Source organism: Mus caroli, unplaced genomic scaffold (assembly GCF_978045245.1).
Source record: "Mus caroli unplaced genomic scaffold, Mus_caroli_1 scaffold_13, whole genome shotgun sequence".
Lineage (NCBI taxonomy): Eukaryota > Metazoa > Chordata > Mammalia > Rodentia > Muridae > Mus > Mus caroli.
Window position 1 is genome coordinate 30,968,133 of NW_028227268.1, and position 17,212 is coordinate 30,985,344.

Below are 17,212 nucleotides of genomic sequence, written 5' to 3' on the forward strand. Positions count from 1 at the left end.
AGAGCCAAGGTTTCAAGCAAGCATAGCTGAGTATTTGGCAGCACAGCAAGCCCTCCAAATCCTTTTTGGCACCTCTCTGCATGACCTTTTGTAGTAGGATCACATAGCCAGAGGACACTATTAGAGTGTCCTTCCAAGCTAATGCAAAGATATTGGCAAGGAGTATCTCAACTTCTTAAGGTGTCCCCTATCTCCTAGTATTTTCTGGCAAAGGTTTTAGTAAGTTAGATTGTATATATTGGCTTATAGAAGAGTTGACATTTTCTTTATTTGTGTGATAATAATAAACACTTACCTGAAAAGCAAAGGTTCCTTTTCTTACCAGGAACACTTCCTGTTTCTACCTTCACTTAACACATGCTCATTGTGCTCCCAGTATCAGCTTACTCTGTGTGCTTCTATGTGTTTTTTTTTTTTAATGCTAATTCCTAAGTCTACATGAAGGTCAGATACAACCTCACTTCAGGTTGTTCTCCAAGTTATAAGGAGTATGACACAGTATAATCTGACAGCCTGGAGTCTTTTTAAATGCTATGGAGCACTTGAGTAGAATGCTCGGTGCTAGAGCGGCCTTGCAGTACTGGAGAGACCTGGTAATTGAAAATAGTGTCTTCCAAATATGCACATTCCTCCTACAGTGTGCATTTAACTGAGCCATGTGAAGGCCTACATTGTCCTCCACTGAAGCAAATCTGCCTGAACCATAAGAGAACAGTCCCATCTGGCCTAGGAATTGCAGTGAGAATTTTGTTCCTCTTTTAAAACACAGGAATTTTATGTGACTATGTTTTTGTTATGGGATATGGGGCTGCTTCAGATGGCCTATAGCAGCTAACTATGATTTGTCTAGTGCTCTGGCAGGGGTGTGATTTTATCATCAGCAGATGGTTTATATTTGGAATTCTGGGGAATCTTGAGAGGGTATAAAAATGTCAGAGCCCTGAGAGCCTGAGGAGGCTGCTGCTGGTTCCTGCTACTGCTCCTCTGCTCCTCCTCCTCTTCCTTTTACTGCTTCTCCTGCTACTCCTCCTCCTGCTACTCCTCCTCCTGCTACTCCTCCTCCTGCTATTGCTCCTCCTGCTACTGCTGCCCCAGCTGCTGCTGCCCCTGCTGCACCTCCTCTTGCTGTTGCTGCTGCTCCTGCTGTTGCTTCTCTTCTTTCTACTGTTGCTACTCCTACTGCTGTCCCTCCTCCTGCTTCTCCTGCTTCTCATGCTGCTCCTGCTGCTGCTCCTCCTCATGCTGCTACTGTTGCTGGTTGCTGGTTGCTGTTTGCTGGTTGCTGTTTGCTGGTTGCTGGTTGCTGGTTGCTGGTTGCTGGTTGCTGGTTGCTGGTTGCTGGTTGCTGACTGCTGATTGATGGTTAATGGTTGGAGCTATCCTGACAACAAAGTTTGTACTTACCCCAAGGAACTTGACACCCCTAATCGGCATAAAGTAGTCTAATGAGATTGATACCCACTTTCCCTTTAAGCTTCTTCCTCTCCTATCTAGTGTTGGGGTTTGGAAAGGAGGACAGAGAAGTAGGGTTATAGCAAGAAAGAACCCAATAAAGTAGCCAAAACTGTGGCTACAGGGAGCTTTTGATTTCAAAAAGAGTTAGTGACCCTATGCTGCTAGGAGTAGATTTTAAGGATTTAGACTATCTGTCTAGTTACTTCTCCATGAATAACCGACTTCATGCAAGAAAACTTTTCTAATATCCTCTGTACTAAATAAGACACATGCCAAGCAAACACAAAGAAATGTTAGGACATATACAAAACATAAACTAATGATTTAATAAAAGTATCATGGAAATAGTTTGACAACTAAGAAAAAAGTGTGCTTTTCTTACAATTATAATAGGAAAGCTTACACAGGAAAAATAGACAATGTCTCTCTTATACACTGAAACAAAAGAGTTGAGTGTCACAGTGAAATGACACATTTGAATCATGAGCACATATGCTCAATGTGATGGTCACTAATGTTTGAATGATAGACTGAAAGAGATAAATATGTATGTAAAGAAATTCAATTTTTCATGCTTCTTAGGAGATGTCCTGCGTTTAACCTGATGGCATCTCATTTACTGTGGCACTATAAGAAGACCACTAACCCTAAGGAAGAGAGTGATCTTTTCAAGGTAATTGTTTTATGACACAGAATACTGAGGATTGACACTTTCAAGACAGTATCTTGGAAAGAAAGAAGGCCAAGGTATCTATACTTTGAATACAGACAATTCAAGTGAATTTAAATCATGCATATGAATTTACTATGATACAGGCATGAATTACACTTGCTCCACACTTGCAATTAGACTGCAGAACAGATGTTAAAAATTTACAGAAACATTAACATTCTAGACTTTAAAAACTCTTAATAAATTTCTGAATAGGAGTCTCTGGGGGTAAGCAGAAAATGTTTACATGCCAAATAAGGCAGGCATTTAGGTTTAAGGGAACATATAAACCAGAAGAAGGAAGATTTTTTATCGCCATTACAGAATTCTTAATCCTGAATTTGTGAAGATTTTTACTGTTATGAAGACTCTAGACAATTTCATAATTTGTTTTCCTCAATCTCACACATGACTTTAAGAGTCAATTTCCAGGAAAGGTGTCTAGGGGAAAAAAAACCCACAAAACATCTGTCTTTGAACGGTCCCTAAACAGAAGAACATTGGATCATTTGGGATTTAACTTCTCTTTGAAATAAAAGCAACATAAACTTCCTCAAGGTAGAAGCATCTTCTGTCTTGTCATACACAACTTTTCTAGCTTCACAAGCTGTATACTTGAGGAGATGGTTATGCTGAGGATCTGAAAAGCTCTGCTCGTGTACTTAAACACATTATTTCCCCAGACGCTCATGCTGTCTTTGGGTGTGTGGAAGCTTGGAGATTTAGGGTGTAACTGGGAGACCTACACCACTGGTGCTGAGTCTCAGAAAGAGGAAAAGTTTCCTGATCTTAGGTTAATAAGAGATGCTCTGCTGAATGCAGCTCTCTCTTGTTGTATGACAACTCATTTCTGCCATCTTTTCTCACCTCCATGATGAATTCGTTAACCCTGATACCACAAGCAGAGGTTCAGCATTCCTCCCTTGAGTAATAGCCATCAAATATTCTGACTAGGCAACAAGAATATATAATACAAACTATTCATCCACTCAATCAAGCAATCAAACAAAAGAGCATTGATTCAGCATTCCTATTCCCAAAACATTTTTTTTTTAAATTTCATTTATCACAGAGAAAAGTGGATACTCGGTCTCAACCTAAAAATGGACCCTGAACCCCAAATACAATGGTGGAATTTCTGAAGGAAAGCATAGGAAATTTCCTTATTGAGCTTAGGATTATCAATGACGTTTAGATAAGATAGCAAAAACCCATGAAATAAAGAAGTGATAAAATATATTTCATTACTATTTAATCTTTCTATTTTGTGAAAGACAATGTAAAATTCAAACGATCAAAGACAGGAAAAATATTTATGACACATCTGAAAAAAAAGACTACTATTTGCCCAGATATTCAAATATGATGCAATGCTCAACAACAACAACAACAACAACAAAGATTAAGCATGAGCAGAGATTGAGAAATGCTTGAACAATTACATGAGCAAAGTTGTACATACAGCATGTGAACAGAGAGACATACCTAGGTGGTCAGCATCATGTGCCAATAATAGTTGGCACTTTCAAACAGCAGTACAGTGTGATACCAACAAATATTTGAATTACCCAAATATACAGCAATACAATAATAGAAAATCCTGGTGTGGATGTGGAACATTTATTTTTGGTAGTAATCAAAATTAATTCCACCTTTATCTGAATACAGTGGAACCTTTTCTTCAATAACTAAATACCCATTTAATATATGACCCATTACCCATTTAATTTAATTGAATTCATTAAAGCTAAGGTCCCCACAAAATATAGATATTTTAATAAATGCGTAAGATAGGTATCACCCAAGTTTGTCCTTTGGTGGATGTAAAATCTGTGATGTATTCAGTTAATTGAATATTATTCTGCATTAAGAACTGAGTTACCAAGTCATGAGAAATCATGGAAGAAACCTAAATGTGTATTCCTAAACAAAAACACCAAACTAAAGGGCTATATAAGTCCCATTTTAAGCAAATGACACTTGTAAAAAACAAAATCCTTTTTGTTTTAAAGTGCCATTTAATTATCTTTTTCTTTTTTATTGGATATTTTCTTTATTTACATTTCAAATGCTATCCTCTTCTCAGTTTCCCTCCCTCCCAGAAATACCCTATCACGTCCCCCAGTCACCCACACCCACATCCATGCCCTCGATTCCCCTACACTATCAAGCCTTCATAGGACCAAGGACCTCTCCTCCCATTGATATATGACAAGGTCATCCTTTGCTACATATGCAGCTGGAGCCATGTGTACTCCTTTGTTGATGGCTTAGTCCCTGGGAGTTGTGGGGGGTCTGGCTGGTTGATATTGTTGTTTTTCCTATGGGGTTGCAAACTCCTTCAGTTCTTTCTCTAACACCTCTGTTGGGGATCCCATGCTCAGTCCAGTGGTTGGCTGTGAACATTTGCCTCTGTAAGGCTCTGGCAGGGCCTCTCATTAGACAGTCATATCAGGCTCCTTTCAGCATGCAATTCTTGGCATCCATAATAGTGTCTGGGATACTATTATATAGTAACTGCCTATGGGATGAATACCCAGGAGGGACAGTCTCTGGGTGGCCTTTCCTTCAGTTTCTGCTCAAAACTCTATCTCCATATTTTCTCCTTTGAGTATTTTGTGTTTCTTCTAAGAAGGACCAAGGTACCCACACTTTGGTTTTCCTTCTTATTGAGCTTCATGTGGTCTGTGAATTGTATCCTGGTCATTTGGAGCTTTTTAGGCTAATATCCACTTATCAGTGAGTGCATACCATGTATGTTCTTTTGCGATTGGGTTACCTCACTCAGGATGATATTTTCTAGTTCTATCCATTTGCCTAAAAATTTCATGAATTCATAGTTTTTAACAGCTGAATAGTACTCCATTGTGTAAATGTACCACATTTTTCTGTATCCATTCCTCTCTTGAAGGACATCTGGATTCTTTTCAGCTCATGGCTATTACAAACAAGGCTGTTATGAACATAGTGGAGCATAGTGTCGTTGTTATATGTTGGAGCATAATCTGAGTATATGCCCAGGAGTGGCATAGCTGGGTCCTCAGGTAGTAAGTACTATGTCCAATTTTCTGAGGAACCAGCAAACTGATTTCCAGAGTGGTTGTACCAGCTTGCAATCCCACGAGAAATGGAGGAAAGATCATTCACCACGATCAAGTAGGTTTCATCCCAGGGATTCAGGAATGGTTCAATATACAGAAATCCATCGATTGACGCACTCCACTACATAAACAGACCACGTGATCATTTCATTAGATGCTGATAAAGCATTTGACAAAATTCAGCATCCCTTCATGTTAAAAGTCTTGGAAAGATCAGGAATTCAAAGCCCAAACCTAAACATAGTAAAAGCAATATACAGCAAACCAGTAAACATCAAACTGAATAGAGAGAAACTTGAAGCAATCCTACTAAAATAAGGGATTAGACAAGGCTGCCCACTCTCTCCCTATCTATTCAACATAGTACTTGAAATTCTAGCTAGGGCAATTAGATAACAAAAGGAGGTCAAAAAGATACAAATTTGAAAGGAAACAGCCAAAATATCGCTATTTGCAGATGATGTGATTGAATTCGTAAGTGACCCCAAAAATTCTACCAAAGAACTCCGATAAACAACTTCAGTAAAGTGGCTGGATATAAAATTAACTGAAGCAAAACAGTATCCTTCTACTCAAAGGATAAATAGGCTAAGAAAGAAATTAAGGAAAAGACACCCTTCAAAATAGTCACAAATAATATTACATACCTTGGTATGACTTTAACCATGCAAGTGAAAGATCTGTATAACAAAGAACTGCAAGTCTCTGAAGGAAGAAATGGAAGATGATCTCAGAAGATGGACAGATCCCCCATGCTCATGGATTGGCAGGATTATGGTAAACATGGCCATGTGGCAAAAAGCAATATACAGATTCAATGCAATCCCCATCAAAACTCCAAATCCATTCTTAATAGAGTTAGAAAGAGCAATTTGCAATTCATTTGGAATAACAAAAACTCAGGATAGCAAAACTATTCTCAACAATAAAAGAACTGGGGGATTCACCATCCCTGACCTCAAGCTGTATTACAGAGCAATAGTGACAAAAACTACATGGTATTGGTATAGAGATAGCAGAAATACCAATGGAATAAAATTGAAGACCCAGAAATGAAGGCACACATATATGGTCACTTAATCTTTGACAATGGAGCTATAACCATCCAGTGGGAAAAAGACAGCATTTTTAACAAATGGTGCTGATTCAAGTGGCAGTCAGCATGTAGAAAAACACAGATCAACCCATTCTTATCTCCTTGTACAAAACTCATGTCCAAATGGATCAAGGATCTCCATATAAAACCAGATACACTGAAACGTATAGATGAGAAAGTGGGGAAGAGCCTTGAACACATGGAGGGAGGGGTGGGGATTTCCTGAACAGAATACCATGGCTTATGCTGAAAGATTAAGAATCAACAAATGGGACCTCATAAAATTTCAAAGCTTCTGTAAGGCAAAGGACACTGCCATTAGGACAAAAAGGCAACCAACAGATTGGGAAAAGATCTTTACCAATCCTACATCTTATAGAGGGCTAGTATCCAATATATACAAAGAACTCAAAAGGTTAGACTCCAGAGAACCAAATAACCCTATTAAAAAATGGGGTAAAGAGCTAAACAAAGAATTTTCAACTAAGGAATATCGAATGACCTAGAAGCACCGAAAGAAAGAGGAACACTCCTTCATTGTTGGTGGGATTGCAAGCTTGTACAACCACTCTGGAAATCAGTCTGGCGGTTCCTCAGAAAATTGGACATAGTACTACCGGAGGATCCCGCAATACCTCTCCTGGGCATATATCCAGAAGATGTCTCAACCAGTAAGAAGGACACATGCTCCACTATGTTCATAGCAGCCTTATTTATAATAGCCAGAAGCTGGAAAGAACCCATATGCCCCTCAACAGAGGAATGGATATAGAAAATGTGGTGCATTTACACAATGAAGTACTACTCAGCTATTAAAAAGAATGAATTTATGAAATTCCTAGGCAAATGGTTGGACTTGGAGGGCATCATCCTGAATGAGGTAACACAATCACAAAAGAACTCAAATGATATGTACTCACTGATAAGTGGATATTAGCACAGAAACTTAGTATACCTGAGATATAAGAGACAATCTGTAAAACACATGAAACTGAAGAAGAATGAAGACCAAAGTGCGGACACTTTGCCCCTTCTTAGAATTGGAAACAATCTCCCATGGAAGGAGTTACAGAGACAAAGTTTGGAGCTGAGACAAAAGGATGGACCATCTGGAGACTGCCATATCCAGGGATCCATCCCATATTTAACCTCCAAACAATGACACCATTGCATACACTAGCAAGTGTTTGCTGAAAGGACCCTGATATAGCTGTCTCTTGTGAGACTAGGCCGGGGTCTAGCAAACACATAAGTGAATGCTCACAGTCAGCTATTGGATGGATCACAGGGCCCCCAATGGAGGAGCTAGAGAAAGTATCCAAGGAGCTCAAGAGATCTGCAACCCTGTAGGTGCAACAACATTATGAACTAACCAGTATCCCGAAGCTCTTGACTCTAGCTGCATATGTATCAAAAGATGACTTAGTAGGCCATCACTGGAAAGAGAGGCCCATTGGATATGCAAACTTTATATGCCCCAGTACAGGGGAATGCCAGGGCCAAAAAGTGGGAATGGGTGAGTAGGGGAGTGGGGGGGAGGGTATGGAGGACTTTTGGGATAGCATTGGAAATGTAAATGAGGAAAATACATAATAAAAAAAAAAGTTCAACATCCTTAATCATCAGGCAAATGCAAATCAAAACAACCCTGAGATTCCACCTCACACAGTCAGAATGGCTAAGATCAAAAACTCAGGTGACATCAGATGCTGGCAAAGATGTGGAGAAAGAGGAAAAAGAAAATTTTTGTAGGAGCAAAATGATGTTGACTTCCAAGAATAAACTGGTAAAGCAGAGTAGATTATCACTGCACTAAAATTTTTCCATGATATATTATAATGACAAATACAAGCCATTATGCATTTGACAAAGCCCACAGAATATATAACACTAAGAATCAACCATATGCAAATCTGTAATGATTTGATGAAACTACTTCATTGGAGGAAAGTTCCTCTCTGGTGCGTGATGCTGATGATAGGGTGGCATCCAGTGCTGTGGAATGAAGTCCAGGGGCTTATGGAAACTGTCAATTTAAAAACTTCTTTAAACTTTAAATTTTAATATTATTTTTTAAAATGTGTAATGAATCACATTCTCAAGAGTGCTTTTATGATGCATATCAAATTCCGTAAGAAAAATTTTACGTAATCTATCAATCCAAGGTGACCTGATGATGCTATTTAAGGAGCTGTGTTAGAATTCTAACCTACAATCTTCACACCTTCCAACATAAATGTGTTTCTTCTTAATAGGATTTTAAATCTACCAGTGATTTGTCATTTGTTAACATGAATTACTAAGATAAAAATCTTACTTGTATGTCAAGTTTACACAATTAAACTTTTGGGGGGCAGATAACAGTAAATTACATAAACTGGTGTTATCTGGAATGCAGATTCCCTGTCAGAAAAAGACAAGAATAGATTTTTACCAAGCTCTGTCTGACTCTGAAACTGAACACTAAATAACTCTCTACTTGTTGCATTTTGTAAATTATCATTCATTTATTCTGTGTGTTACAGATTTGCTTATTGGGGTGTAAGTGTACTATGTGGGGCTGGGTGAGTGTATGTGTGTGCACACATATGAGAATTCCAGAATTCATATTCCGGCATTTATTCTAAAGTGCTGTTCGCTTCTGGTTATGAGGCAAGGTCTCTTTGTAACCTGGAGCTTGCCAAGTAGATGGGATTGGCTGGCTAGCAAGCTTAGGAGATCTGTTTGTTTGTATTTTCCCAGAGCCAGGATTACAGGTGCGTGACACCTCACTGAGGATTTTACATGGGTCTGTGGATCAAGTTCAGGTCCCTCATGCTTCTGTGTCAAATATTTGCCAAGTGAAGTACATCCTCGATCTCTCCTCTACTTGTTTAGTGGTGTCACTCCTTCTGTCTTCTTTCCTTAGGAGTGGGTATGTAACTTGAGCCTCATTATTTTGATTTAGTAATGACATCCATATACAGCAGTTTCTGTTAACATTCACTCAAGAATTGATTTTAAACTTTTTTCACCTTTTGGTTACTAATGGTTTCCTTGTGTTATCCCTGGCAATGTGGCTGAAAAAATAATGAAAGTTTTATTTCTCCAGCATTAATTTTGCTGTAGGATTGGCACCAGTACACCCTTGGCACTTGCATTTTGGTCTCTGATGTTCCTACTAATAGATTATCCATCTGCTATTCTGTCATATATTGCTATGTAACTATATTACTTGATGTTGCACAGCCTGAAATCAGAGCATATGGATCTCCAGCAACACTTTGACACTATAATTTAGTTAGAAGTTTAGCCCACTTAATATCTGGTGTGTATATTCAGTTCAAGAAAAAATTTGAAGTTACCTAATTCTTTCTTTATTATTATTATTATTTATTCACTTTACATCCTGATCATGCCACCGCCCATCCCTCTTCTTCTCTTGGTCTCACCCTTACAAATCTCCCCATTATCCCTCCCCTTCTCCTCAGAGAAGGGAATCTGCTCTTGGGTATCACCCCACCCTGGTGCATTCAGTCTCAGTAGATCTAAGAACAACCTCTCACACTGAGGCCCAACTAGGCAGTCCAGGTAGGGGAAGAGGAACCAATGACTGGCAACAGAGAGACAGCTCCTGCTCTAATTGTTAGGGGACATACATGAAGACCAAGCTGAATATCTGCTACAAATGTGAGGGGAGCCTAAGTCCAGCCCCTGCATGCTCTTTGGTTTGTGGTTCGTCCAGTCTTTGTGAGACTTATGGGCCCAGGTTAGTTGATTCTCTTGCAGTGTTTTTCTACCCCTCCAGCTTTTGCATTCCTTATCCCTAACTAGGCTGCCTTGTCTCGCCTCAATAGAAGATGTGCCTACTCTAACTGCAACTTGATATGCCCAGGCTTACTGATATGTATCAGAAAGGGTCTAGCCTTTTCTGAGGCAGAGGAAAGGTGGGATGGATGGAGGAGGGCAGAGGGAGGACTGGAAAAAGAGGAAGGCAGAAAAGCTGCAAACTGCAATAGGGATGTAAAGAAGTAAATGAATAATTAATTTTAAAAAGGAAAAAATTAATAAAATAAAATGAAAGTCTCCAACAATAAATTTGTTTCTTTAATATTAAACATGTTATATATATATATTATATATATAATATATATCATGCTGTAATACTAGGATTTATGTTTTATAGTTTGGAACATCTTAAAAACAAAAAAGAAATATCCGAGGATTACATTAATATATCTTTAAACCAATCTTGGCCATACCTTAAGAAAAAAAATTCAACAAAATTATATGAGAAATAAATATCTTGAAAGCATAGGAATATACATATGTAAGTATATTGATAAACAATTTAACATGTAGCCCAGGTTTATTTTTCAAAGACTAACATTAATTTCTGCCTGTATACAATGAAATATAAAATTCATTTGAAAAATTATATCTAGAGTGATACAGAATTTCTCTATATCAGAAATGTACTTGATAGTTTAAAAAGAATAAAAGAAAAATAGAAATAGAACAAAGAACTATTAACACTATATCTACCTTAAGTGAAAGAAAATGAGAAAAGTCCTTCATTGGGAATCCACAGGAAAACTGTCATGCCCATGCATGCTTCCTTGCAGAGTTTAGAGGGACGACATTCTCAGGCTATATAAACATTTAGAAATGAATGGCTTTCTAATTCATACTGCTGAGAGAGTATTGGTCTAAAAATTATGTAAGACAGAACCACAAATCCCCGTTTCACACACAAGTGACAAAACTCTCTATTTTATAAATATATACATGCCAAAATATTTGCACACAAATCTCAGAAATTAAAGAAAAAAAAACTCATCCAAATAAGGCCAGAAATTAATTAAAACAATAAAACACTCTGATCTAGTGAATTCATTCCAAGAGTAGAAGTGGTGTTTATTATCTGAAAATATTTTCTTATGTCAATAGATCTGTGGTAAAAGTTATCATCTTGCAAAGGCTGTAAGAATATCATATATCATGTGTGAGTAACACATCAGCTGTACTTCTAATAATAACAACAGATACAGAAAACAGATATCGTCATGAACAAGTGAAGCATATTTCTTACAACAATGTGTAACGATTGTCTTTAAGACTATATCCAGTTCTTGGCTATGAAACAAGGAACACAGAAACAAACACTGTGTTTTTAATTATAGAAAAATGTGCTTATTCAGAGATGATGCACCTAACCCTCAAGAGACTGGAGGCCCCAGGGAGTTTTGAGGTCAGGTGGGATGAGGGGTGGGGACATCCACATGGAGACATGGGAGTGGGGATGAGGTATGGGGTGTGGAACAGTCAGAGGGTGGACAGGGAAGGGAATAAAATATGGAGTGTAAAAAAATTAATTAATCAAAAAAAGAAAATACATTTTTAAAATAAAACATATTGTTTGTGCCTTAATGGTGGAACACAGTCCAAGAATGGGGTCATGTGAGAATTCTGAAGGCTTATGAGAAAACAAAACAAGAGTTTTACAATCCTTAGTTTCTTCAAAACCAAGGACTGTGATTGGAATGTAGTTTTGTGCTTTTCCAGGAGATAGTGGGCATGTGAGTTTATATGAATTATTGTTATTTATATAAAAGATCATGGTTTTGCCACCTGTGGCTCGTCCTTGAGGTTGTATACTTTATTCAGGTGGCTCTTCTTAACCATCAGAGTAGTTGTCTGAGACTCTGAACAAAGTTAAGTACTTTGTGAGAGTTTAGTCTGCCTCGTTTTTAGGACCTGCTCGCCCAGGTTCATGCTCTTACCTAGAGTGGTAAACATAGTAGGACAGAATTTTAAGTCAGATAATTTGTAATCCTCAACTTTCATTATGGATGGAAGCAGTACCTCACTGATAACAATAGACTATGGTATGCTCAGTGATATTTGAAGGCTAGATCGTTCTCTAGAGTAAAATCTCTGGAAGGTGTTTGCTCATCACATCCCCTTCCAAGTCAGGATAACTATGTTTCCTCACCCAGAAGTTTCTCACAGGTACCAGGTCATGTCCTGAGTAACTTCTACTCTGGCTTCAACCACCATATATCTTTTAGACTTCTTTTTACACTTCTAGTAGAACATTTACCATTGATAACATACACTACCTATTCATTGATATAATTACCATGTTCCTATTCCTACATTCACATTATCAAAATCACTTTCACCTGATTCTGACATTTAATTGCTTGAATTAATTCTTAAGCATGATTTATTAATTTGAATTTGATTGCAAATATTTACAGTTACATTTATAAAGCACATGGCTTTATTATTCATTTTTAAAATTGATTTATTCATATGCGTGTGTCCACACATGTGCCATAGTGCTGCTCTGGGTATCAGAGAACAGTTTCTAGGGATTAATTTTCCCCTTAGATTATGTGAGTTCCAGATTTTAAACACCATTTGTCAGGCTTGGTAGTAAACAATCTTAACCTGTTGAGCCATCTCTCCAGCCCTTATTATGTTATTTTTGTCCTGCCTTTGTAAATGTTCTCTAGAAAATTTAAATGTTGCCAGTAGTACATTCGCCCTTCCTTTGTATCTGGGTTTTTTTTTGTTTGTTTGTTTTTTTTTTGTTTTGTTTTTTTTTTGTTTTTTGTCTGAACACAATGAGACTTGCCCACCTGGCTGAGGTGGCTAGCCTATTCATTTCCTTGCCAGGTGGTGTAAATGTTCCACATCTGGTTTCCTCACTCTTTGTTAATGGCCGTCTGGGTCAGTTTCAGATTTTGGCTAATAGGAACAATACAGTGATACACATTCTGCCCTTTTGTTTTCTAGACATGAGCACTAATGTATCTTGGATACCTGCCTGGGCATTTTGTGTTACTAGAGATACATCTATTAACTACTCATAAGAAAGTACTCAACCGTTTTCCAAAGTAGTACTGTTTTCCAGTAGTCATACACAGAGTTCCTTTGGAATCTCACCCATCTGGATATTCGGCTGGCTTCACAATCATTCATAATAATGGATTTGATTTGTACTTAAATTAAATTAATTTGTAAATAACAGTGTTGAACGTTTTTTGAATATACATCTTGGTCAATCAGATTGCCTCTTTGGTGGATTGTCTTGTGAAGAAGTTTTTTCAATCTTATTTTAGAATAAAAAAAAAAAAAAAAAAAAAAAAACCTTTGTTTTCCCTGTTGATTTACAACTGATATTTCTTCCTGGCAGCAAAATCACAAAGATACACTTAAATTAAGTAAACGATTTCACCATTAGACTCATGGCATGGCATATAGATCATACAAAGGCACTACTTCTTCAAGTATTCGTGTCCTATGTTATAGCAATTTAGAGCACTCTCCTATCAGTCTGCACTCAAAATTCCGAGCTCCCGTAGAGTTTCTGGACTGAGCTATATAATTTGTCTTGGTCTGTGAAATGCTATATATCATACTATAACTAGGGGCTTAAAAAATACTCAAGAGTTTCTCTTTTTCTTGTTTGTTTGCTTGTTTGTTTTGTTTGTTTGTTGTTCTTGATTCTCTTAAGAAGAGGTGACTAGGAAAGTTTTCTGGTGTATAAAAGCAAGAGCAGGGTGGAGTCAGGCTATTCATCAGATCTTATGCACTCCTGAGTGGAAGGCAGTGCTGCCAAGCCCAGTACCACCATTTCACTGCTCACCAGTGTCATACACTGCTGGCTAGACATTCACTAGGCAGGACCGTAACCTGGACCTAAGGAAGCCTTAGTTTAAAAAAAAAATAACTGGATCATTTGTCCACGTCATGATTGCTGCAATATATAACTGATAATGTTGGTAAGATGGTTAATTATAAAGGATTTATTTAAATAACAAATTCAAACAATAATGACACAAGGCTTCTCAATCATCAGTTGGGAATCTTCTTGACACTAATTCAAGGTGACCAGAAGTGAGGACACTGGAGAGATTGAAGTTTCTTCTATGATTCCAGGAAGCAAATAGGCAATATATTTCAAAATTCCAAATATACATTCTACTTGGCACAGAAAGTCTAATGTCAAGGTCCTGAGTTAAAGACATCCACATATATAACCAAATTGGGGATCGACATACCTTAAAAACAATAAGTTTATAAAACCAAATGAAAACATTATAGTTTTCAATATAGTATATATAGTATAATGTAGATGGAATTTAATTATTAAGCTTTATACTACATTCAAATTATGGAATGCTATGCAGCTATACAGGGAATGTGACCCACATTCTATAGCATATATATTGAGATTTGTGATTAACTTTAAAGGCAAAGAAAAATAACAACATATGTATTACATCCTATCATCTATATAAATGTGTATATAAATTTCTATGTATAAAAATAGAAAAAATAAGTATTGAATTAATCAAAATTCAAATTTTTAGATAAATTTGAGAAAAGAAAGAGTGAGAAAAGAGATAAAATTACTTCTTTCAAAAACATTTTCTAAGATTTGAGGATTTTTAATTTTTATTAATTTAATATCTGTGTAATAAATATATTCACAAATAAAATAATTAACATTACAAAAGATCCAGGACCTAATACATAGATGATTAGTAGGTTTGAGACTATGGTCAACCACACAAAAACAAATTTAAAGAAGAAAAAGATTCATTAAAAATTAATGTCTAAAGAATTTTATCTCAAATAATCACTAAAAATAAATGTAAAATTAATGATCAAAAACTGTTTAAGGGGCATTGCTATAGGCAGAGAATTAGTATTCTCCAAACTAAATAGATATTACAAAATATAAGAAAATATTTTAAAATACATTAGAGAGCATGATGGATAGAACATTTAAAATTGGGAAAGTAGTCAATAGCCATTAACATAATCAGCTCGAATAACAGATATGTGTGGTCCTCACCTCTCATCAAGGAAACTTCTTGAAATACAAAGAAAAGATTACAGAAACCACAACAAATAAAAATACAGAGTTGTAGAATCCCATTCCTAACTGATACAACTACAAAACCATATCCATACCTAAGACTCATTTAACATTGCCAAAGAGGAGGCAGAAAAACTATATGAAACAGAGGATCAGGGAGTTTAATGTGAGACTGTGTCTCCAAGAAATGTCAGGGATGTAGCACCCATAAAGTTTTACCATTATTACATAACTATAAGCCTACACATGAGCTGCAGAAGGATAGCAACATCAGAAAGAACAAAACTGCCAGAGTGGACTCAAAAAAGCCCATCAGTTTGCACCCCTACACAAAGAATTATAGACAACTAAGGAAGGCTGAGTGAGAGTGGGAGAAATTGTTTTCTTCGGGGAAGAGTACACCAGTTGGATGCCCAATGCCAAATGGTAAGCTCTGTAAAAAATTGTATGTGTGTGTGTGTGTGTGTGTAAAATTATACAGACTGAGCATATTATATTTGGAATATATTTGTATAACATATGCACATATCCTGGACAAGGATAAAATTTGGGAGGTCATGTTTGATGTTTCCAATTTGGAGGATGTACTTTGATGGTACTCTACATTCCAAAGACAACTGGAGAGCTAGGCATGGTGGCTCAGACCTGTAATCCCAATTGAGAAGACAAAAGACAGATGATCATGAGTTCAAGAATAGCCAGAGCTACAGAGTAAGCTCTTGTCTCAAGAAAACAAAAGCAAAAGAAATAATGGAGGAAATAAAGGGAGTGGGGGAGATGATAAAGCAGAGAGGAAAAGTGAATGGAGGGGAGGAGAAGAGAGGAGAGGAGCAGATAAATGGAGAGTGCATACCAAGCAATAAACTGCTGTGATTTCTCTGTGGTATCATTGCTGAAAATTGTATCCTGCTGTCTCAGTGACTTTCCTATTGCTGTAACAAAGAACCCTGACGAATACAGCATATTAAAAAAAAAAAAAGCTTTTAACTGGACTTGTGATTTTAAAGGGTTACAGTCCATGATAAACAAGCAGAGGCATAGCCTTCAGAACAGCTCAGAGTTCACATCAGCAACAAGGAAGCAGGGGGCCTCTCATGGAATGGTGTGAACCCTTTTGAAATCTTACATCCCAGCACTTTCAAATACTTTAGTAAATTCGTGTTGAACTTAATGGCCTCGTTGATAATTTAACTTTTTTTTTACTATTCAAATTTAACCAAGTTCATTTTTCTATTTCAACATAGTCAGAAATCAGCCAAATTTGTGGAATTTTTTTCTGTATTGATTTTTTTATGCATCTTTGAGATTATCCCCTCAGTATTTCCTATGATAAAAATTTTATTGCATCTTCAGGATTCCATATATATATATATATATATATGTATATATATATACATTCTGTATGGTTTTCTTTTCTTTATTTTAATTAGATATTTTTTTATATACATTTCAAATGCTATCCCGAAAGTTCCCTATACCCTCCCCCCCACCCTGCTCCCTTACCCACCCACTCCTGCTTCTTGGCCCTGGCATTCTCCTGTACTGGGGCATATAAAGTTTGCAATACCAAGGGGCCTTTCTTCCCAGTGATGGCCAACTAGGCCATCTTCTGCTACATATGCAGCTGGGAGCTATGGTGTGCATGTGAAATCCCAGCATGTAGGTTAGTGGAGGAAATAGTATTATGTAGTTTGAGGCCATGGTATGGTAAGATTTGGTGGGGGGGGGGGGTTGGTGAGCAGGAGGATTGGGGGGAAGGAGATAGGGGATTTTTGGAGGGGAAACTAGGAAAGGGGATAACATTTGAAATGTAAATGAAGAAAATATTTATAAAAAAGAAAATATCCAACAACAACAAAAAATAAATCTTACCAATACAAAAATGACTTGGAGATAGAGAGGATGGGAAGAAAAGAGAAGGGGAGAGGAGAGGGATAAGACAATAAAAATTACAGATGAAATGTCTTTTCTCA